Consider the following 24549-nt stretch of genomic DNA (forward strand, 5'->3'; position numbering starts at 1 on the left):
CTCCCAGTTTCATTGGCATAAATTTAGAACATCTTTATTTTATTAAGTACAATTATTTTAGTGTCATGCCACACTGATGTGCATAAACATTAGAACTTCCTCACGATGTATGCAATATACAAACTATACAATACAAAACATTGCATGTGTACTAAAAAACACATTGTAGGCAGGAGACAAAGCTTAGTCGAATTTAATTGCATAGTCTATGCAGAAGTTCAATGCTAGAAAAAAAAAGCAAAAAAAAAAAAAAAGCACTGCCTTTTCAATTGCATGAGACTTTATCATTTGTCAAATTATTTCACATTATCCAGGACAGCATGATGAAAAATGGTATCCCATGCCTGCAAGACAGGACAAGTATATTCATTGTGCTGTTGCACAAGTAATATCTGAATCTTCACACTGAGTTAGCATCAGTGCACAACTAAGAGCCTATATTCCAAAGACGGCCTCATTTTGTCTCCCTAACCTCACACTGTGTAGTCAGACTTGCATATGCACTCTGTCAACTATCCACCACAATCCCAAGGATTAAGCTGTTGTTTTCCTGCAGAGAGCAACATACTGAACCCCAAAAGCTTTTGCACCCATAAACAGTCCTGTTTGTGAGCTCAGTGTAGCAAACGAGTGTGCTTTGCCTGCACAAAATTGCATGTGAACAAACCTTGCTTGAAGCCCATCTAAAAATCCAGTATAAAATGTCCTCTTTCTCTTTTAAAAGACAACATTATTTAAAACAGGAGAAAACAGAATAATAATGTACTTTATTGGAATAAGTAGGTCATCAAAAAATAAATGCGCCTACGTTTATTGGAACGTCTAGTCCTCATAAATGGCTTAATGGATTTTTTTTCAAACTTACTGAAACATTATTCACCTCTGAGCTTAGAACAAGCTTGAGAAATTTCAGCCAAAAAGGTAATTGTTTCAGAAAGTTATAAACCACCAAAGATAGGGAGCTTGCAATAAAAGTGCTGTCTCAACCATAACTACAATAAATACAGCTAATGAATAAATGCGGTCTGGCAAGAACAAATAAAATTTGAAAAGTCTGATGTGGCCTGCACAAAATGCAGGAAGGTAATTGAGTGAGTAAATGTCAAATGAAGGATTATCCTGTCTTCTGAAGAATTCATCTCAGTTCAGTGGAGGACCTCAGGACTCAAAAGCAGGATAGCTACATTTTGAAGCAAAGGAAAACCTCTCCTTCTTTATTAACAGCGGTTGTATCCAAAGCCTGCAAGCCATAATGATGCATCAGAGATCACATATTATTATTACTACAGTTCCCTGCACTGGTAATCTCCAGCTGAAACACTGACAAGACCCTACTTTCTTTCTCTCGCCCGACTTCCCATGCTCAAACAGTACCAACCTACACATACAAACACACAGATACTGCTTTCCAGCATCAACTGTTTGTGTGGCAACTCTATAACCTAACTCCTATCTCAGCCATCCTGGGATATATTCACATACCTTACAGTATCATTATCTCTCTGTACACATCACATCTTTTGCGCTTTAGAACTGTACAGACAACAGAATGTACATTTGATAACACGTCAAATAGAAAGACAAGGGAAGTTATAATTACTTGGCTTGGGTACAAACCCCGCAGGTTTTGAAGGGTATACTTTTGCTGTAAGGTGCTTAGGAAAAACTTCTGGATAATGAAGATTGCCCAGACATCCCCACCAGACTCAGACAGGCACTGCTTTCAAGTAACACTATCTTATGACAGTCACAAGTCCTTGTTTATATGCACGCTAATTCAGTCTCAAAAAACCTTTACAAAAGGCTAGAACTGTTTTAAACTGGAATCAAATTCCCACTGTAAATAACCAGAAGGTGCATGTTCTCTTGTGCCACCTAGATACCACTAAAATTTTCCTCTACTAATCCTTCTTGAAAATTATAGTGCAGTAATCTTGAGAGAAAAGCTAATCTTAAATCACTTTGGTTCAAGATATGTGGACCGAAAATGACAAGAAAAGCTTCAAAACGACCACTGATTCTGCCTTGAAATCCAGCCATATCCATACTTCAGCATGACCTTTTTAGTTCAGCTGTGGAATGTGATACTTCAATTAAAATGTCGTTCTCCACATCCTAAGGCAGCGTTTGAGGAGGATTTGGCAACTGACAGGCATGCTGTTTATTCCTCAACTGCCTGGATGTTGTAAACTTCTCCACCAAAATAAACTAACAAAATTCCCAGTTGTGACAAACTATAACAAGTTGTTTCACTTGTGAAACTGTAGTGAAAAGGAATCAGACCTCCATTTCACAGCTGGTATTTACGCTTTCCAGGTAGTGAAGTCAAGGGAAGATTTGAATGAGGAAAAGAAGGGAAGATCCCATCACTGGAGTCCTTATATCACCTCAGTCTTAACAACAAAGATCCTATTAAAGACACTGGATCATCATTTCTTTTATGCAATTTCTGCTGAACTTCGTACATTGCAAAAAAGGAAAGAAACCAAATAATCCACAATCGCCTTAACAAGTGTTGCAATTGCAAACAGTGCCACAGTTATTTAAACATTAAACCAATAAAGCTGTAGTTCAATCAAGGTCCTCCTCAAATCCTACACCTAAGCAGGCTTTTGCAGGTGTTTTACTAGCTAAAATCCCACAAGTTTCTCCTCTTACAATTCATTCTGCCACACACTGTATAGAATATCACCTTCATCTCTCTCTGAAAAACTTTTACTGGTAGTTGCCAGAGGACTGGACTAATGAACTGTCAAACAAAGTCTAGGAAGAAATGGAATTCAATGTTTGTGTGGTCATCACACTTTTTCAGTTAAAAGGTTCCCAAAATATTTTCATTGCTATTTTTAAGGGTGCTGGATTGCCATTAATCTGCCTCAAGGCACACTGAACTTGGTGGGAATTTCTCTATCAACCCCAATGGGTTTTTGTGTGGTCCTTCTGGAAAATAACTTTTTTTTTTAATTACATATTTTTATTAAGTCATGATATGCTATTTCAATTTTTATCTATTTCTTACAGCATGCTACCTAAAGTACTTCCAAAACACCTCCCAAGTTTTAAAAAAATCCAAAATTCTTACAAAATGTCAAGTCTGTTGAATTCCTCCTTGTGTAACTGCAAATCATTCTATTGCTCTTTGTCACAGCTGCTTTGCTAGAAAATCTTGCTTGATTCACTAGAGTAAGGGTATCTCTGGCTTTGCAACTTGTAGATTTGGGTTTGTCTCGTTTTTTTCTTCAGATGTCTTACAATTCAAAAACTGCCAAGAACGAGACCTGTAACTAGGAGTGACATTTCCATTTAATTTGGTTTAAAAATCTGTGTTTGAAATTTTAAAATATCAACAGCCCTGTAGAAATACTTAACCACACACAGGGATAAAGCTCTTACTTAAATGAATTATTGCAAACAAAGGGCTTGATAGTTTGCAAGTATAACTTAGCATGTTTCATCTAAGATCTAAATAATCATAACAATTTTACAACATCTTAAAATGTGGCCAGACATTCTTTTGGCTAGTCGATATGCTATTTCAACAGCTTGGTGTTTTATCATTTCCTTCTTGCTTGATACTTAGAGCCATCTTTTCTCTATCAGTGTCACTAAATGTACCATTTGGAAGCACATAATAGTCAAAACATAACATAAAGGAGAGCTTTTCTCTGTGCCTGGACTGGTGACGTAGGTATCTTCTTCTGAGAGAGTGTTTATCAAGCCAAGCTATGCTTACTGTTGAATGGCTGAAGTTCATACTGCAGCTGATTTGTCTGCTCAGTATTTCAGCGTGAGCATGAAGCCCACCAAGCCTGCCATCCCTGCTCAGCAAACACAGCACAATGACAACGTTGTGGCGGTGTGACTTTCCGTGCAATGTTTGTTGTACAAGCTTTCTCTATCCTTTACAAAGTCAGCTGAAATTTCCTGGTTTTTTAGTTCCCTCTTAGTTATGTTCTCTTCTCATTACTTGTGTACTTCTCAAGACTTTGGAAGAAGCAGAGTGGGGCCTACCACCCCCTCACACGCTTCATACAAGAGAAGCCTTAAAAGTACGCGAAAGTCCTCTGGTGGGCGAGCTGGCAAGCCTGGGAGGTGGTAACAAAGATCTTTAGAGAAATTGGTATAAGCAAACATAACAGCAGGCAGCAACCAGAATTTTAGAAGGCATCCAGTGCCAAAGGAACCACTCTAACCTCTTAACATGCTCTTGAAAATACCTTCAGGCAATCCGTGACATCTTTAAAGATGTAAATGCTTTTGATAACCTGGCATCCAACAATTGGAGCCCTCCACTGCAGAGCCTCTGTAAATGGGAAAAGTGACAACAGCATGCACGTGTAGCCAAATACAACATATAAAACACTGCTGTAAGCCTGACGTTCACCTCTCACCCTGAATACTGAGGTACAGAACCACAGACTCACAGAATCGTCTAGGTTGGAAAAGACCTTCAAGATCATCCAGTCCAACCATCAACCCAAAACACGATCCAGAGATGCTACGCTGTCCACCTTGCAGTGATCCACTGAGCTGGTTCTAGGTATCTGATCATCCCTGCCTGCTACAGAAACAACTGCAATCTACTCTGTTTCTGTGTGAAGCAAGGGTGTCTGTGAAGTTTCACATGTTATATGCCCCAGGCAAAATTTGCATTCACTTCAAGGGTTCAGAGGGTATTGTTCGTTTACTTTATTAAAGCATTTGTTCCAGTTTCAAAATACAGCAAATCTGAGGATTATGAAACATGCCTAGTCACTCAGATGTCTGGATATCACCAACAATCAGGAATGGCAGGACATTTCAAAGCGGTTTTACAGGAAAAAAAAAAAATCACTGTTCAGAAAATCATTTTCTTTAGGAAATAATATTTATAACTCAAAGGATCTAAATAAGTTCTCCAAATCAAAAATAAAAAACAAAGTCTAAAAACAATGATTAAGCCAGACAAGCAAATGGTTAAACCCAGTTAGAAATCAGGCTTGCTCTCCACTTTAATTTGATTTTGGTCTCTAAAGTACCGGCACAAAACTCTTCTCTTACAGGGAGATAAATACCAGCTATTCCTGAAGCATGATGAGAGCAAAGTAAGGGTTCAGGAGAGCTTTATCCTCTGAACCTCTTGATTTATCTGGCCGGGATCAGGTAAAACACTTTCATGAGCGCTTGCTCAGCTCCAAAGTCCCGGTTCCAGCATGCCCACTGGCATTTCATGACTCCTGAGGGAGACGACTGTCTGTTGAAGAGCAATGCCAGTCTCCTCCTATTCCCCTGTTCCTGCTGGCACCCCGAGGCAAGCATCTGGGAGTGTACGCTGCCCCTCTCTGAAGCAGGTGCAAAGAATGGTAAGCAGTGTGTTCGCTCCCCATGAGCCTGCTGCAGGCAGACAGAAAAGCCTGGAAATCCCTCCAGTAACCCTCCTGGGAGAGAATGAGAATTTAGCCAAGTGCACTTAAGACCAAAATTGTTGCAGAAAGGAGACACATACACTTGTTAAAATCTGTCTGTAACATTCCCTCCCGTCCTCCCCTTACTGTGGACCGATCTGGATTTCTAGAGTATAATTATGTCTTGCACAATGATTATGAGCTTTGGGAGCTCTCAGAGAAAATTTCCTCACTGCACATGTGGCCATTGGCTGACATACCAAACACATATCACTCCAATTTTTCATTTTATTTAAAAAAAAAACCCCACAACTCTGCATTTTGCTGGGAGAGAGGCTAAAGAGGAAGGAGAGACACTGAAGCCCAGGGCCAGGTTCTGCACATGCTGGTGTGTCCTGGAGTCCAAAAAGAAGAGCTGTAAGCATGACCTTTGTTTGCTAATGCTCCCATTCCTCTGCCCGCCCTCCTCCTACCAACAGTGCGACCTCTAACCTATCTACATCAGCAACAGACCCCTTACAAAGAATGTACTGACACCTTCCTGATTTGCTCCTCTTATTTTATGTTTTCTCTTAAAATACAAAATAGATTTCGTCTTCCCTAAAGGAAATGCTCTGAATTCACTATATGCCCATGTGGTGACGTCAAGGTTTAAAACCACTGTCAAATAGCTTTAAAAAAGCCCTACTGACTGGCAAAATGCTAACAGCAAAAATTACTATAATACACTACCCTTTATAAATGGATCACTGATGGGCTGGACATCAACTTTGTCAATTGGAGATGCTTTTGTACTGAGTACAGTTAATGTTTTTATCAAAAAAAATCTTTCCTGAATGAGACAACACATTGTCCACTCATGTGAAAATGGCACCACTGTATATCACAAATGATACAGCCAGTCGAGAATAAAAGAAATTATTACACCTGCATGCTGTGAAAATTTCAAGGCACCTACACTTGGTAAAAGGGAAGGTATGTAAGAATAGTGTCAGTCAGCTTGTATGCCTGAGGGTAATGGACATCATCCTTTTTTCCATCCCAGTCACCATATCTTTTCCATTTCCAAAGGGCCTCCAGAGATGAAAATGAACTTGACAATCATTCTGCAAGGCAAACTGATCCTGATTCTTCCAGTCACTTTGTAATTCACTGCAGATGGTGAGAGTGAGATGTTTACTGGCTGGCAGGTAATGAGCCTCGTTGTAGGTAATAGTGATGGACGGGCAATCTTGCCTGCTGACAAGGAGGCAACTCAACATAGGCACATGGCATTCATCCATGACTTCATGTAGAAGGATAGCTGTGACAATGTACACAGGTTACAAACTACCCTCCTCTGTTAATGTCAGCATGCAGCTGTACTTAAGCCTTTTCGGTTCACATTTAAGTAGTGTAGAATTGATCCTGATTGTCCATGAAAATAGAACAGTCTGTTTTGTGACCTAGTGTTTACTCTTCTATAGGAAGAAACTTGATCTGTTTAAACATCTAGGTATTCCCTCTTTGCAGGTATTGCCATTCATCATGGCTGTCAGTGCTTCTTTAAAAGAGAAATGACCCTCAGGCACTCTATAAAACTGTAGAAGAACTATGTACACCTTTGCCAAAAGAAGAAAGAGCTCTTTTTTGTAACTGGGCTTGTACACACATTGTGGAAGGCCTACACACACTGAATTATAAGTGAGTATTTCCATTTCCATCTCCATCCCCACCCCCACATAAAGGAACTCTTATTAAGAAACCTATACCCTGTCCTGATTTTTTTATATCTCAGACATAAGGGCAGTGGATTTGGACAAGCTCAATCATTTGATGAGATATACTTAAGCAGCTGGTTCCGAAGGAAAATCAGAGTAATTCAGAAACATAACAGAAGATAACAGAAAAACCTTAACTCCATTCTTTCTCTCCCTCATATGTTTATGAAACAAAAAATAAAAAAATCATACACTCAACTAAATACCACCGATGTCTTCTGTTTCACCAGAATATATTCCTCTTGAGAAAGAGGGTATGACTAAAATTCATAAAATACACATTTTTAAAAAATGTATTTGTTCAGATATACATATATGTAAATATAAACACATTTAAACATGGATATTGTTATTCCACAGATAGACAACACTTGGTCTTAGTTTTCCTGTCCTGAATCAAATCTCCTTTCCCTCCTTCCCTGGTGAAATCTGATCATTTGTACTGTACCTGGGCTTCAAGACTTGATAAACGATCCCAGTGCTATGAAAGTTTCATCCAAAATCTGTCTCTTCATAGATTCGCTCCAGATATTCTTTCTACTTTAAAGACTCATGTGATCATCGCTTTGATCCTTTCTCCCTCAGCTCTATTAGGGGCACCATCTCTTCAGGGCTTGCAGCTTATAAAGAGACCACCATATTTTGATAAGCCTTTGATGTTGCCTTCCAAAGTATCTTTGATTTTTAAGTTCTATTCAACTCTTTCACCATTAACCTTGATTTCACTTAGGAATTAATAGATCTATAGTTTTATTGGAAGGCTCATTTAGAAATTCTGCTTTCTCTAGCACTATTTTCCCCCTCTTAGATGGAAAGGTAGGTGAAACAGGACAAAAAAACTGACCAGTGTTTGCAAAACAATGGAACTACAGATAAGCTAATACCTTTCTTGAGTTGTGCTTACTGCACAACTCTCTTCCTGAACCATTAAGCTGCCAGCAAATGAAGTGGTTCTGCTGGATGATAATGAGCCACACAGACCTTTGACAAGGCCACTGGTGACTGAGGGCTGTAACTAATGGATGACTCCTCAGTAGGACTGTGGTCTCAGTCCTGTGCTTGAAGACAGTCTCCCCCCCCATATGACACTTGCATTCCCTCTTCTTTTGGCACTCGGTAAAGAGGCCAAAGGAACTATATTGTTTGAAGCAGACTAGACATAAAGCAGTGAAATACTTAGTCAAGAGGAGAAACCAGCACTGTCTTTCAAGTCTCTTTAGTAGGTATTTTCAATTTTTAGCTTATGATATTTGAGATTTATTCCCCCTCTTCAGGCACCATTAAGTGCGACTGAAGATTCACCTTTGCTGGTATAAAGAGACAGATGAAGGCTAAAACCAGGTCAGCCATTTACGTGCACACACCCCCCACAGGATTTATTTATACACCCTAACTACGTTCAGGTGACATTCAGATACATTTTAGGTTCTTGGAAAAAAATAAAGCTCCACCTATGGAAGCTGTATCTCAGTGGACCTTTCCTATATCTAAAACTACCTTGCTTTTTTGCCCATGACACTTTTTATTTCCTGCTCTTTAGAGGAACAACTTAGACCTTATCCCCTCTCCTCATCTAAATGGAACTGCTACTAGTGGAGATGAACACACTTAGTCCTTGCAGCAACTGGCATGTGCATACCCATCCTTTTCAAGTTCTGCACAGGGCCATCACTGCAGCCTGTTGCCTTCGCTAAGGCACCGCTAACACGGTTCAAGGGTTCCTTCCCAAGAGCATTCGTAATGCTACCACAACTATCATTCTGGGATAACACTCTAACACCTAACCCTCGGGACACCCGGAGCTTCTGATAAGACACTGCGATGAGAGAATCCAAATGCAGCTCATCAGATACATGCCCTTTCCAATGATCCTTCCTATCACTCATTGCACTCGCTATCTAAAACATCTTTGGCAGAGAAGCACAGGCTGGGCGCTACGTGACCTGTTCACAGCACTTCTCACCCTCCGCCACTTAAGTGCACAGTCTAACATTGGAGCTTGTGAGTCCCACCCCGAGCTCCCTGCGTAGCCCCATGGCCAGGCACGGTTCCTACTGTATCACGCCTTTCCCAGAATCTTAGCCCTGCTGGAAAGCATTCAGCATTGAGAGGACCCGTCTTTATGCTGATAACACTAAAATATAAAATAATGCCAACAGCTGGTGCTACAAATGGCTTTTAAAAACGATGTTCATTCACTAAAATTCCTCTTGCTACTTTTGACATGAAACACGCAGTCTCTAATTATTCTGATCAAGACGGTGAAATACAAAAACAAACTTTAATTGTGTTTAACAGATATTTAATCAGGACTCACTGAACTACAGATTAAAGCTGAAATTCATAAACCATAATTACCCAATTGTCGCAAGCTTTTTGGTCCACATTCTGCTTCCGTCTGGGCGTCTGGCACTTTGCCCCGAATTTCTTTTAGTGTCTTCTCAGTTTCATTGCTGTTCATGTTTTCCAGCAGAGATTTAGCACAGATTATAAAATATCTGTTCTTGGCAACTTTATTAGTTGTTTTTTCTTACAAAGACGATATCCCACCTATCCTCATCATGGGGCTGAATGAACAGGCATACACCATGGGTTATTTCTTTCCACAAGCTACCCTTTCCTCCTGCTGGGGTCCATGATATTCCCATATCCTACTCAGGTTCTGATTCCCTGTCCACTGCTGTGTTACCAGAGCATCATCTGGATATTGCTTTGAGTACGCCCTCCAACATACCTACCATGAATTATTCCTTCCTTTCTCCAGAGATAGAAGCCAGTGCAATATGGTTTCCTGTTTCGGTTGGGACTTTTTTATGTGCTTGATGCCTTGTATCTATATTTAAGAAGACATGATGAAAGAAATACACTTCCCATGGGAAGCAGAGAGTGGTGAGGTATACACTAACTACCAGTTCCTGAGGGAATTAACTGCACGGGCTCAGACTGCCTCCCGAGAAATTTACAGATTGTCCTTTAGCACGGAGAGACTGACTGTGCCAGAGAAGCATGGCTGTTGGCAGCAGTCTTCTGGGGACCTCCATACATTGTGTGGGCAGGTTATGTGGGTACTCTGAAGGCAAGGATTTCATTTAACATATATGGGAAAGTGGCATTGACATTTGGTATTTTTACAGTGATCCATGCTCCCAAGTATGCACAATCCAGTGTTCTCTGCTAGGCAGAGTCAGTTCTAAGCCCTGAAGTTTTCATGCCTAGCTACACTATAATGTACTCCAGCAGAAAAGGCATGAACCTCAAAGGCATGAACCTCAAAGATGAAAGCACTGTCCATTAGGATGAGATAGATAATACAGGAGAGGTTAGAAAACAGTACACCAAGAGGCTTTGTAAGACCTTATCTTTTGCTCCATAAAGATGTCTAAACTACAGATCAAGTGACTGACACAATTTTCCTTCTTATTTTCATTGTGGAGCTCCAGTATTTGGGGCTAGGTGGAAGAAATTCTATTCAAAAATTTTAGAGAACTGACAGAAGGTAAAACTGGGAATATAGAAGCTCTGTTTTGCTGCATTAGAGGCAGGTCCTGCACAAGGACAAAGCTGAACATGTTGGGAACAGACAGGTGTTCAGTTACATCTTGCTTATTTGCATAAGAGATCTTTCCACAAAAGTGCTCACATTGCCTTGAAAATTCGAAACTCTTCAAACTCCTCCTGTTAGAAGACGATTCCTTGAAACAACATCCTTCAAAGTCTCCACTGCAGAACCTCCCTCACCAAGAATCATTCTCAGGACCACACTATGGTGTGGTCTTTCAGACACAGGAGAGGCAGCTTACCAAACTGCAGGTCAAGCTGGTGAACAGCAAAGACACTTCAACATATCAGAATGGTGAAGTAGGTTCCCATGATGGCACGAGGCCTGCACAGCCAGTCTGCTCAGTTGTGGGGAAACACAGAATTCCTGTCAGCCTTAACCCCTCTAAAATCTGGAGCACAAGACAGGGTCGGGGGAGATATGGAAAAGATGACACTGTGGAAGCATGGGATCTCAGCTCTCTATTAAAGATACAAAAAAGAGTGAGCTTGATTAAAAAATGGGATGGCCTTCCATGTGTACCTGCTACTGCTTTTTCTCTCAAGAGCTGGAGTGTTCTTGAAGAACTCAGAGTCTGGGTGAAGATATATGGAACAACATACTGCCAGAGTTCTGCCAGAGGTATTTGGCCTTCATGGTCATTCATAACATTCAATATCCTTTATTATCCTCATAAAAAGTATGAGAATATGAGCTAAACCTTTACCTATTTCCTTGGACCTGTTCTTAACTAACATGCAAAACATATATGCATTTTTTCTGCATCTTTCAGACATTTTTCATCATCAAAAATATTATTTCACAGATTTATTTCTACCATGGTCATTTTGCCCTATCTCCACTTCCACTTCTTCTGAAGAGCCAGGCAGTTCTATTACCACTGAAGCAGTCATAAACCTTCCTCATCGGCTCCTTCAGAGCAAGTCTTAAACAAGTAGCAGTCACTGCTGCATGTATATCAAACTGATTTTTAGTTTGTTTGCTTCTGAAACCTTCTCTGAAGCTTTCATGACTTGGCTCACTCGAAGGTCTCTGCAAGAACCCGTATCTCACATTTCACAGCAGTCAAGATACCAGACTGGGAAGATAGAGACACAAGGAAAAATATTCTATTTCTTCAGTTTCCCTGTTTATTTTTCTGTGTGAGAGAGATGTGATTCTTTTTGTCAGCCACACAGTCTGAAGTCCAGTCACAGTTAGGTCTTTGCATCCTACGCATAAGTCTGACGAGAGCACGTGCTATAAGGATGGCGAATGGCTTGTCATAGAAGGCAAACCTGGTTTTTCCACAAACAAATTGTTTTCCAGCTTGGCACAACTGTTCGTCCAGGGGTTTCAAGCTCCGTATTTAAGCAGCGATAAAGAAATTGCTATCCAGTGTTAGTGCCATTTTTCATTCAGACTGTTCCTCTGAAAACAGCCTACAGCCTTTGAGATGCAAAATGTATTGTTTTAATGTAGTCAAGGTCCCTGCTTGCTACATTGCTAAATCTATTTAGCAGATTCTCTTCGCATAATCTGTCCCCAGACCTGAGGAAGCTCAGAGATTTTAAGTGTTTTAAGCTAATGATAATGGTTAGTGCTGAGAACAGATGTACCTGGCTGTGGTGTGATCTATTCTATTAGGCTGTTAGGAGCTGTGTATTCATATTGACTTACCATTTTATGTCTGTTTTCAAGGTGTGATGGCTGCATGGGGTGTAGTCTGTTTTTTTTCCCCTGACATATATCATCATATCTGTGGTTTTTGATACATGGTGGCAGCACACAGAGAGAGATGGAGAACATCTGCATGCTTGTTTTCATGATTTCCCAAGATTCTGTATGTCCATTCTTGTTGTCCACTGGAAAGACTATGGGAAGCAATGATGTATACCTGCATTCATACGAGACCATAACCCAGGAAATGGTTGCACAGATTAGATGGGCATGCAGAGAGTTTGATGACTGTGCTAGGTATTGCAGAAGTTTACTTTCCCTGGTGTGAAGGCATTGTGCACGAGTGAATTCCCTATAACTGGTGGATGCACTGGTAACATGCTACGTAGAAGCTGTTTTACTATTCTTCTTCTATCTGTAACACAACAGAGTGTAAAACTCTTCAGTCATATCAATAAATGGTGCCTCACTTCCCTTTAGCATAATGAAGTGAAATTTCTGCTGAGAATTATTTTCCCGATCATACTGCAGACTGGGTCTTGCCATTCACAAACATCTGCTGTTGCCACCCTCTGGGGACAATACGCTATTTGGGCTGTACTGTAGAGGAGGTCTTGTAACTTAAGGCCTCGCTTCTCAGTCCTCCAACACACAAGCAAATCCTTCCTACTTACATGGACTACACAACTGATGTCCTGCCAGTAGGAGCTACAGAATTAAGTTTTTGCAGAACAAATGCAACCTCAACCGGCCCACATTATAGCAGTACAACAGGAGACATGCCTGCTGAAAATGAATCCAGCCTCCTTAAACAAATCATGCATGCAAACTCTTCCCTGTGAGAATTCAAAAAGCAAACACAAATGAAAAACCATGTGGGGCTCTAGCAGAGACGCCATCTCCACCCCGACTAAATGAATGGAACTTACAAAGGGAAGATCCAACAAGGTTAAAATTCAAGACCATTTAAACAACTATAACCATGGACAAGGTGAGAGATAAGCAAACAAAAGACAAGACACTAGATCCCAACAGAGACACATAAATCACTATCCTGATCTGGAAAGATTAACTGAAGGTGTCACAGTGCAGCTCTGGGCCAGCACACCACCAGTTCAAGTTCTGAACCATACTTTGAGCACGGAACTCAGTTCTCATGCTACAGGGCAGTGCAGTGATGTGCTGCAATGCTAGAAACAACAGCTTAAAAGGATAAATTCAGAAGCCTCTTTTTCCTCTGATGGTTCGGCCAACTTGTCTAAAGCAGAGCCCAGCTAAATGACAGGCACTATAAGCTTAATTCTATAGCTTCAGGTCTCTTAATCAAAGAATGACACCAGTATGATAAATTTAATTTTCATTTCAATACAAAGAATATAAAACTCAGATGTAACTGATATATATTCTCTCAATTCCCTAAACTGTATTCTGGGCACTTTGTCTCTTTGGAAATGGAAATGCATTCTTATGAAAACACTGCAGGTTAAATACCTAGGACATTGCTTCATAAAGCGGGTAATTTTGCTATGAAAAGAAAGAATATATAAAGATAAATTATAATCTATTTCTGACCTGTGAGGTTCTGCCTATATGTGAATTTCTTTTTTTTTTTTTTTTTCCTTGTGTTACCCCATTTCCTTCCTAAGTCCATCTACCACAGAAGTCAATTTGCTCTCCATAGCCCCTCAGAACATGAGCTATAAACATCCTTAGCTTTTCCCAGATCCTTCTTTCCCCTGTCAGGATGTTATACAGATGCATAGGGAAAAAGGCCTGGTATCTGACATTTAATAAGAATCTCAAAGAGAATACACACAAAGTGCATTAAGATTTTCTCTCTGGTGCTCAGAAGGGAGTGAAGGCTGTTTGCCCACTGCTAGGAGATTGGTCTGTATCTGAAGCTGGGATCTCTGTTTCTGCAGCTAGTACAGCCAATTTCTCTCTTACATTTTACATTCCAGCTAATGAGGTTAATTTTTCACCCTGGGAAGAAACCATTTTTGTTGGAAATCATGTTGGTGGAATCAAGTATTCCTCAATTAAAAAAAAAAAACAAAAACAATTTAAGTGGCAGTATCTTACACACTGGGACATAATACTGTACCAGCCATGCTTGGTACACATTTTTAAGGCACGTTTCTCAGCTACGCCGATGAAAAATTTCTATGGTTTTGGTTTTAAGTGCGAATTGCTTTAGACTAAAGTTCATGATACAAAATACAATATGAGAAGCTCTAAAAATGATTGCTTACCTTATGTCACTCTAGTGATCCTACTCATTTCCCATTTGTTATCGTTAGATATACATGTTATCTGTATGTACTAGACTGGGGGTCTTTGCAAGAGGCAGCCTGGACTTGGCTAATGGTACTTTTTAAACTTCAAGTAATAATAGTGACAAGAAGTATTATCTGGACATTCCAAGATTCATGACCATAACCTCCCAGACTAGGCAAGGAGAATAGAAGATTCCAAAATGATTCAGGTATTTATATAGATATTGAGAATATATGAGAAAACCTCCTCAAGATTCTAACAGAAATCAGCCACTTGGGTCATTCTGGCATTGACTGTTGGGGGGCTGCTTGCTGTTCTCTCTGATATCTATACAATAAGCTGCTGTGATGGACAGTGTACAAGGGGAAGGGGAAAGGGCACACAGCTGATGACCAGCAGTAGCTGTACAGCGCCACATGAGGACTGAGACCCTTCTTTCTCCAGTGACCACAGCCCGCAGGGGAGGAGCGGTGAGCATAAGGTGCAACAAAGGCAACAGAAGACATATGAGACAGATATATTCTACCCCAAAGTCTCTAACGTGAGAGAGGGCAAATGTTTCTTACAGTTTCTTTAAACATCACTAGACATAAGTTCTCACCAGCAAGAAATGAGGTCAGAACTGTTCTCACGCTCAACAGGGGCAAGCAGCAAAGCTGGCACCACAGCCAGCTGAATCAGGACCTGATCAAGAACAACAACCAAGCACTGTGTGGCACATAAGGTGTACTAAGGCTCGCAAGACATCTGAACATCTGCCTTGTTCTCCCCTTTGGCAAGTACTACCATACTGATGATGGTCCAGAACTAAACGGAACTGTGCTGACCTCAGGGAATGGTGCAGGGGCCTGGGGAAGGTGGTGGTACACCCGCAGCATAGGATGGGAAGGCTGATGCTATTCCATTAAGCAAACAATAATAATTTCTGTAACCAGAAATGAAACAGGAAGATGGCAAAAACCTATTTTGACATGACATAGAGAAGAAAGCATTCATTAATTTCTAGTAACAGTCTTTACTCTTGTAGCAATCTTTATAAATTGACCAGAGGGATGATCTGCTTGCCAACCCTATACTTCTGAAGAAACTTCTCAAGAGGAAGGGAAAAAAAAATCCCTAATTACTGAAAACAACCCCAAGTTTTGCCTTTAGATTTTGGTCTGAATTCAGTACCTGCAATGGAAATCTTTCAACAGAAGGCAGCAAGGACATCTCAGGGAAAAGCTACAGGATCAGGCCACACATTCCCAGTAAAAACTGGCTTTTTTCCCCCTCCTCCCAATCTCATTATTCCCAAAAGATACAAAGAAAATACAAGATTGTTAGGATTTCTATAAGAAGATTTGGCAGGTTTTTCATATTTGTTTAGACTGTAAGATATAATTTGAATTTGGGGCTTGCCTCTCTCTCTCTCTCTCTCACTAAGAAGAAGAATGAGTTATTTGTTCTCTGAATAAGTATTTGTTATTAGTGGATCAGACATGGATAAGGTATATTATTACAACCATGTTTGTTAGGTATGATTTACATTGTTTGCTGCATATCATCTTAGGCTGTCTTTAATTTTGTTATACTTTAGGGGGTTTTTGTTTGGTTTTATGCATTTAGTCACAGTTGGTTGTGTTTTGAACTTTGAAAAAAATTAATACAAAGGAAATTAAAAAAAGAAAAAGAAAATATTTTCAAAATGATGTGGAAATCAAATCTATCCCTCAGTAATTTGATTTGTAGGAAATGGAGAGCAAAGCATTACAAAGCATTACAAACAGAATGCCTTGAAGTGCATCATAATTACTTACATGTGCAAATACATTGTCTAGGTTTAGGCATTCAGTTAATAATAGTCATAATAATTCTATGCCCTTACACAGGGTCTTTCATCCAAGCTTCTCCAGATTTGCGTAAGCAGTCGTTAGCTACTATTTGGGTACCTATGAGTACTCTGCTGCTCATAAGGATAGAGAAACAGGGGCAAAAGCTCTCCAAGGTCAAGGACAAACTATGATTTGGTGTCAAGGTGGAAGAGAACTGCAGATGATGGTTTTCTAACTACAGGCAGGTCAGGGATATAGAAGTTTGTAGCTGATCCTACATTTTGGCAACTTAATGGCTCTGTAGGGATGAAGGAGTGCAACAAATGTGCATCTCAGACCTTCTGTTCCATAAAGTTTAAAAGCTGAAAACTGACATCAGTCAGATCCATGGCTAATCTTTGGTGGAACTCTGGTATATATACAAAAATATACCAACATTTTGTATCAAAGCACAAAGACTGACAAAATTTGCCCTGTTTGGAACTCTTTAGCGGTGTGAATGGCTCTCACCTGATGCTCCACAAATGGTTTTCAGACCACGCATGCTTTGTGAAAATCTGGGCTGAAATGTCGAACGAAAAAGGTGCCCTATCAAGTTCAGTTGTTACAGTGAGTCCCAAATGCCAATTTCATGCTTGTAGATTATTCCCACTTTGATCTCTTAAGTTGTAAGTGAAACTGATCACAAAACTCTGAGCATGTCGTATTACCCGGAAGCTTTTCCACAATTCCTGCCAGGGAAGAAATGCTGGATTTTATATTCTTACACTGTTTACCTCCATGCCATTTCCTAACTGCACACATGCATTGCTGTCTCTCCCAAGCCAAGAGATGAACCCATGGTTTCTGCCGTCCAGGCCCTTCACTCCTTGCTAGCCAAAACTCCATCCTTAATTTACTAGAATATATATTTTCATGCTTCACTAGATAACCAAAACCCAAGACCACCAAATTATTTTTTGTTTCATTGAGTCATGGAATAATGCTAATGCTTTAAACTACTACCTGCTGAAACAGCAACAAATGCTGCACTGCAGTTACTGCTGCACTGCAATTACTGACCCACGCAGGTATACAGCTGCCTGTTGGAAGGATTTGGTGTTAACACATCCCATTTTTCTTTAGCCTACCTTTCTGTGCTCCATGTAGCTGCATCAAGAAAGCGTTTCTCTATATGTTTCCATTACCTGTTATGCTTTACACCAATAAAAACACTGGATATTATTTATTTGTCTGGCTGACTGACAAAGCCAGGCATCAAAGCATCGTTCCAGTGTCACATATTTCAACACTCTAATCTTTCAGAACTTGTAAAGCAATCTCTTACGGCGCTTTGTGGGCTGTGAGATCACCCTGACAAACTGTGATAATGTTGGCAATCTCCGAATGGGTGTTCATTTGCAATCTTACTACAGAGGAATTGCTACATTTCCAAATTTGAGGGCTTGACATAATCTGTCTCCACAAAGCTATCAGGGTCTGTCATAAGGCTGTCTGTGACCCAGGGATTTTATGGGGTTAATATCATCCTAAGCAGTGGAATTGCCTGGAGTATGACTTTATCTATCTGCTTGCTTTCTCTTTATTTAAAACACCCCTTATTTGTATCATTATTTTTTCAAGTGCAAACAGCACCTAGTAATAACATTTGAGCCAGGTAGAGGAGATGGCTCCTCCAAATCATGACCAGTTTCTTACAGTTCATGCCAAACCCTCTGTTCCCCTCATCGCACTTAGCGACTGAGAAACAATGCAAATGTCAGGTCAACCTACAAAGCTATTGCCATCATCTCTTCCCTTCCGTATGCTCCCAGTACTGGCAGTCTCTGGGCTGCAGTCCACAGGATATCCACAATTATGGCCCAGATTGAGGGAGGGGTAGAAAAACGATGGCACTCTGCCAAGTATGTCAGAACCTGAACTTGATCCATTTTAAAATTGAAGCTGGGGACTGTGGGACAGTGCCGTGTTCTCTGTAATCCATATAAAGAAAGCAAAATAACTTATCATCTCAAAAAAAAAAAAAGAAAAAAAAAGTCAGAGTTAGTGCAGACCTAACATAAATAACTATTTTATATTTGTCTCTGAACCTTATCTTTAACTAAAGAAATATGTTGTCTTGACGCAGAAGGAAGATTTTTAAAATGCCATAAGACTGTTAAGCACCTCAAGGAAAAGTGAGACAGAGAGAGAGTCAGGCTTCATCATATTTATGAGGGCCACAAAACTGCTAGTAGAGTCATTTAATTTTGAAATTACTTAGGACTCCTTCAGAAAAGCCGGGAACACAGGATGGAAATAGAAAACTAAAAAAAGTGCATCCAGTGTTTCAAAATAAGTTCCCTGCACAACACCCTTTCCCTGCTACCATCCCCTTAGGCAAATTTACCAGCTCGGCAGTCCCTCAGAGTTAACAAAAGATCCTCCCCAAATCCTGCTCAGGGTGTGGGTGAGCCGCTGGGACCTGGCCACGGTCGGGTCAAAATCCTGTGCCAGAGCACAGGCACTCCACGTCAGCGCAGCACTCGAGCACAGGCTAAACTTTAAGCACCGGCTTGGATATTCTGCTGAACTAAGGCTGGGATGATTTGCTATATTTAGTACGTTTTCACAAAAGAAGTTCCCTTCCTTGGATTATTCCATCTCATCAAAACAAAAATCTTTAAAGATGCACCGTACTTTGCTTTATCCCCACATAAGCTATTTACTGCATTTCATTCTCTGTGGAAAAGGAAATTCAGTGCCACTATCCGACCTCAGGACTACCTAGCTGCAATGCCACTGGAAAATTTTTGAATCCAAATAAATTCCAAACTCCTATTTTGGCCCAAAATTACAGAAAACTCACTCCTGCTCTTGTTAGTAAAATACCTACTGCTTTTACCAGTAGCAGCAATTACCCCTCGTGTCTCTTCAGTCCTTCAGAAAAGCATGTGCAGCCTTGGAAGCCCAAGATGTGTTTTAATGTGTGCATTATCTTACTGAAGTCAGTAGGCTGCGTGGATATTTAAAAAAAAAAAAAAAAAAAAAAGGCTACACGAAAAAACAGTTTAAAGATCTGTGGGCTTCAAAAGGTTAAACAGCTTCACTAATACAAACACTGCAGATGGGACAGTCCTGAACACAGCAATGAAACCTGTATGAGCTTTTCCTTTTCTCAAGGGTTGATGTTTTTATTTTACAGTAAGCTAAGAACTGGTGAGTAGACTTGCGTACTCGATATTATTTGACTCTTTTATACATACATTTATTTTTAAAGAAAAAGTCAAAGAAAAGAGCCCTACCTCTCAGCTAGTGCCACTTCAGAAGCGTTTTGCTAACCACAGCTGAATTATTATAATTTCTCTCCTTTTTAATTTATATTTTTTAGTGTTTTTAATACTGACAGTAAGCCACTATGCACCCAAAATTTTCTAAAAAATAAAGAAAAACAAACTATTACGGGTAGATCACTGTTTATAGAGGGAAAGAAGACAGAAACATATTAAATTTACCATAAACAAGGAGTTTCATACCATGACAGCAACTTTTAATGTACTTCATTTGTCATATAAATTACGTCCTTGGGGATCTCCCATAAAATTAATTAGGTCAGAGAGAAGGAAAACAAATCAGAAACTTCTCAAAAAACTCCAGCAAGGAGTTTTAAACACAGCAGTAGCCACAATCTCACTGTAAAGTTCTCCCCTCCTCTTCTATTTTTTTTTCTAGGTGAGCAAGATCATCATCAGATTGAGAATCATCTTGGCCCAGCACGATCAAGGAAATCATATAGGTTCAAGTACACAACATTTCTGAAATTGAAAATTTTGCAAGCAGCTCTGTCCTTCCAAACTACAAAGTCCCTGGAAGAATTCTGAAACATAATTTAGTAAAGACATTCATTGTGTCTATGTGGCTCTTAAGCACAAAGCTACAATTGCAAAATCTGGGCATGATGCATTCATCACACAACACTGTAAAGCAAAGAGGAAGGAGGAAGGCAGAGGAAAACAGTAAGAATTTTGGAGAAATTTTAATACTGGCCAAACTCATCCTCAAATCAAAACTCTGAAGCTTTTCCCATGCATTAGCTTCTCCAGAGTTTAGGCAAAAAAGGAATTTGCTTGTGTACTTTTCCTGTACCACTCTGGCTTTGTTTCGTGCAAGAAAAAAGATGTAGCTTTTTTCACTCTTCTCAACACAGCTCACTGAATTGGAAGTGGTGGTACACATGCATAAAATCCAACACACTTTCGGATCCCACTTGGAACAGATCAAATTTTACTCTTCTTGATACCTGTGCCACCTTCCAGCGTAGACTTGAGTAACAAGGGCAGAACAGGACAACGACAAAATGCTGGGGAGTAATTGAGTTGACGGCGCTTGATCATTAACAACATTAACAGACTGCACTAATGAATAACTCCGCAGTACAAATTTCATCTGGATCATGTGAGGGCATGAGCTCACATTTCTGCCAGCCCTTATATGTGTTAATGTTAGCAGCGGGGAACAAAAGATATCAGAGAAGGCATGAAGCTTGCTGGTAAAAGTCAACACATCAAAATATATTTTAAAAACTGCATCAGAAAAATGAATTTATAATGGATCTGTGCTTTGCGTTTTGAGGTGACAGAGTTCTCGATCTGGTAGAAAGTTCCCAAAGCTCAATTTACTACATTGTCAAAATATAGCCTGAGGGGACAATCTGACTTACAGCATCTTTATGACTGGTGATGAAAGAACCTCGCTTGGCTTTTAGATCCCAAGTTTGGCTCAAGATAGTGCAGTAGAGAACAGAACATCTTTTATTTTATGCTGGGAGTTCACAGTGTTCCTCTTCAGCACAGAATTAGGTTTTACTGTATAGAATTCTCACACACAGCTCGCTGATGGGTTAGAATTCACACCTCCAGATTTTGGGGATATACTTCACACCCTTCATTGTTACTGATACTAAAGATACAGATTACAGTGTCCTCATGTCATTGTAGCATCTGTAATGGAAATCTTTAGAAAAATCAGGAAAAAACTGTGTCTTTTACCAGGCCACAGCATGTCTTATTCAGCTATGGAAAGGCTTTAGAGTGCAGTAACCACATTAATTGGACATTATATGAACAGCCAAGTATAGCTCAGTTACTGTGCAGCTTTTACTGTTCCTTGTCATGTTGTTTCAAATCACATTTTGTGTTTTAACCAGTTGTATATACATATGAAAGCATTGCACAACGCTGGACAATGCTACGGATCCACAGGAAATAATTGTTTCACAAACATGAAGCAATCTGCACAAATATAAATAGCGTGGCCCAAATCTGTTCTAAATTATGCTTATGCAAATCCATGGAAGTCAACTAGTACCACTGACAGAAGAGCACAGATAAGAGCCCGCAGAAGTATAAAATATGGCTCTATTGTACAGCTATCCACAGGCCAAAGCCTGCCAGCCTGCCATCACTTACATTCTCCTACTTTCCCAGCATGGTTTTACAGGAAATAAGAAAAACAAGAGTATCTGGGATTTCTAGTTCTCTCATGCGCTGGAGGACACATGTCCAAGAACATATGGACTTAAATGTGTCAGCATCCGACATCACTCTTATTTCAAGAACGTTATTAATTTTTGTGGGTGGAGTCCAAAATTTTAATGCCGTATTAGCACAGAGTGGCTGTTTCTGTAGTGCAGATGTCACGGGGAACATATGTGTGGCAGTCCAAGGATAGCATTTTAACTCGATTTCAAGTGATTTCCTGAATTGTAATACTCTCAAAAGAATGACTGTTGATGCTACTAGCAGGGTATTTCACAATTTTTGTCTTCACAGTTTCATCCAGGCAACTCAGTTGTGACCTCCAGGATATTATGCTATTGCAGGTCTGGACATTCCACACACAACGGTTTCAACAAATCTCATTTAGCTCTACAATGCACAGCGTGTGACTTCAGAATTGCTGTTTTCAATGCTGAGAACCAAGTTATACGAGTGATGTATGCTACTCCAGGCAAAAAGCAAGACTAAGATCAGAAAACTCTTTGCCCCAATCCAAATCTTCTCAAACAAATTAGCCTCTTTACCAAACTCGCAGGTGCAGACAAATACTGTGGGTATGAGCCATGCAACCACTCCAACTGGATACAGTGAGAAACGTATTGCCAAGGGCTTTTCGGCTGTGAATCAACAGGTGGTTTGGCACCGAGATTGCTACCTGTTTGTGGTTTTCATCTTTGGTTTCAAGACAGAAAACAAGATACCTTTCAAAGCTGCATTTCAAGCTGGCTCTATGGAGAACAAGGTTTCATTCCAACCAAATCTCTCTCTCTCTTGCAAAGTTGAGGAAAACTGCCAACCGCTGCTGCTCTTGCCATCAACACGCAACATAGATGTTAGGAAAAGGCAAAGTAAAGGGAGAGAAGAAAAAGGAAAAGAAAAATATAAGTTTTATATAAACAACAAACTGTACATAATGACTACATCTGAGGACAACAAAATAAAAAAGTACTGGCTTTAGTATAAAGAAACAAATAAACAAAACCTTGGAACAGCTAAATCTAAGAGGTTTTTTTGGATACAGAGGATTTTTGGTTAAATTTTGTTCCAAGAGATACAATACTTTGAAAACATATGATAAACTTAAAGGGACAACATTAAAGAAACAACCCCCTCAGAGCATCAAAATGAATTACACCTTTACTCAGAGAGCAGCCTAAGCCCCTTCAACAAACACCCTGCACAGCACCCAAAGCACTTACAACATATGTTCTTGCCTGTAAATAGCCCAGGGTACAAGAGGTGGGGTTCATGGTTTTTTGTTTTTAAAGATTTCTGCATGGCCCTAACTCTGCCTTTGTTGAAGGTAGTGTTAACACACATTGAATGCAGTGGGAACCAAATATGGATAACTGCATACTTTGAAAAATCACACCCAATATGTTCAACTGATGCCATCATTCTCTGAGGACAAGTGCAGGCTATGGAATACTACAAATAATAGAGCAGTAGTCTAAAGTAAGTTTCTCAGAACCATGGAAGCATATTTCGATACTTTTTTCACACATAATTGGGAATGTGCATCTTGAAAATAGTAGTCAAGTGTAGGTAAAGACTGTCTAGAGATCCTTACTGTGACAGAAGTCTCAATGCCTTCTCATAAAGTAAGAGTTCTTCAAATCAATTCTCAGCAACCATTAAGAGCACAGCCAGTGAAACTACACTTTTTGGATTAAAGTAAGAAAATGAAAGTCAGTGCCTCTCCACAGACGTAGACGTAATGAGAACGACTTCAATACATCTGCTAGGAATCAAAATGGGTCCACGTTCACCAGTGTCTAGAAAAATGGAATCCTAATGCTTAGTGAGAAACTTAGTTTTGCCCCAGTAACTATAAAACCATTTCTAAACCATGTACTAATTTACCTGCAGAAGACAAGAACTGCATGATTAAATTCTATTAAACCATCTATACTAATAAAGATTGAACTGAAGAGAAAATACACCTGCCTTATCGTGAAGGTATAATCATCTGGGGGGAAAAGGGCTCCCAAAATGTTGGAATAAAAAAAAACCAGCCAAGTGGGTCTTTTTTCCCCAGGAGAAGATGTTTCCACAAAAATTAATAACGTTCTTGAAATAAGAGTGATGTCGGATGCTGACACATTTAAGTCCATATGTTCTTGGACATGTGTCCTCCAGCGCATGAGATAACTAGAAATCCCAGATACTCTTGTTTTTCTTATTTCCTGTAAAACCATGCTGGGAAAGTAGGAGAATGTAAGTGATGGCAGGCTGGCAGGCTTTGGCCTGTGGATAGCTGTACAATAGAGCCATATTTTATACTTCTGCGGGCTCTTATCTGTGCTCTTCTGTCAGTGGTACTAGTTGACTTCCATGGATTTGCATAAGCATAATTTAGAACAGATTTGGGCCACGCTATTTATATTTGTGCAGATTGCTTCATGTTTGTGAAACAATTATTTCCTGTGGATCCGTAGCATTGTCCAGCGTTGTGCAATGCTTTCATATGTATATACAACTGGTTAAAACACAAAATGTGATTTGAAACAACATGACAAGGAACAGTAAAAGCTGCACAGTAACTGAGCTATACTTGGC

The 24549-nt window shown here is 39.9% G+C and overlaps 1 protein-coding gene across 2 annotated transcripts in view; it reads right to left on the reverse strand.

The window, feature by feature from the left end:
* ZBTB20 (zinc finger and BTB domain containing 20) overlaps positions 1-24549 on the reverse strand; it is a 395593-nt gene that overhangs the window by 138814 nt on the left and 232230 nt on the right. For both annotated transcript variants that reach the window (XM_026853090.1, XM_026853082.1), the window contains one exon: positions 22692-22792. The gene's annotated coding sequence lies outside the window, so the exon portion shown is untranslated. The remainder of the gene's footprint in view (positions 1-22691; positions 22793-24549) is intronic.

The sequence above is a fragment of the Athene cunicularia genome, assembly GCF_003259725.1.
Source record: "Athene cunicularia isolate RWA chromosome 1 unlocalized genomic scaffold, athCun1 chr1_part1, whole genome shotgun sequence".
Taxonomy (NCBI): Eukaryota; Metazoa; Chordata; class Aves; order Strigiformes; family Strigidae; genus Athene; species Athene cunicularia.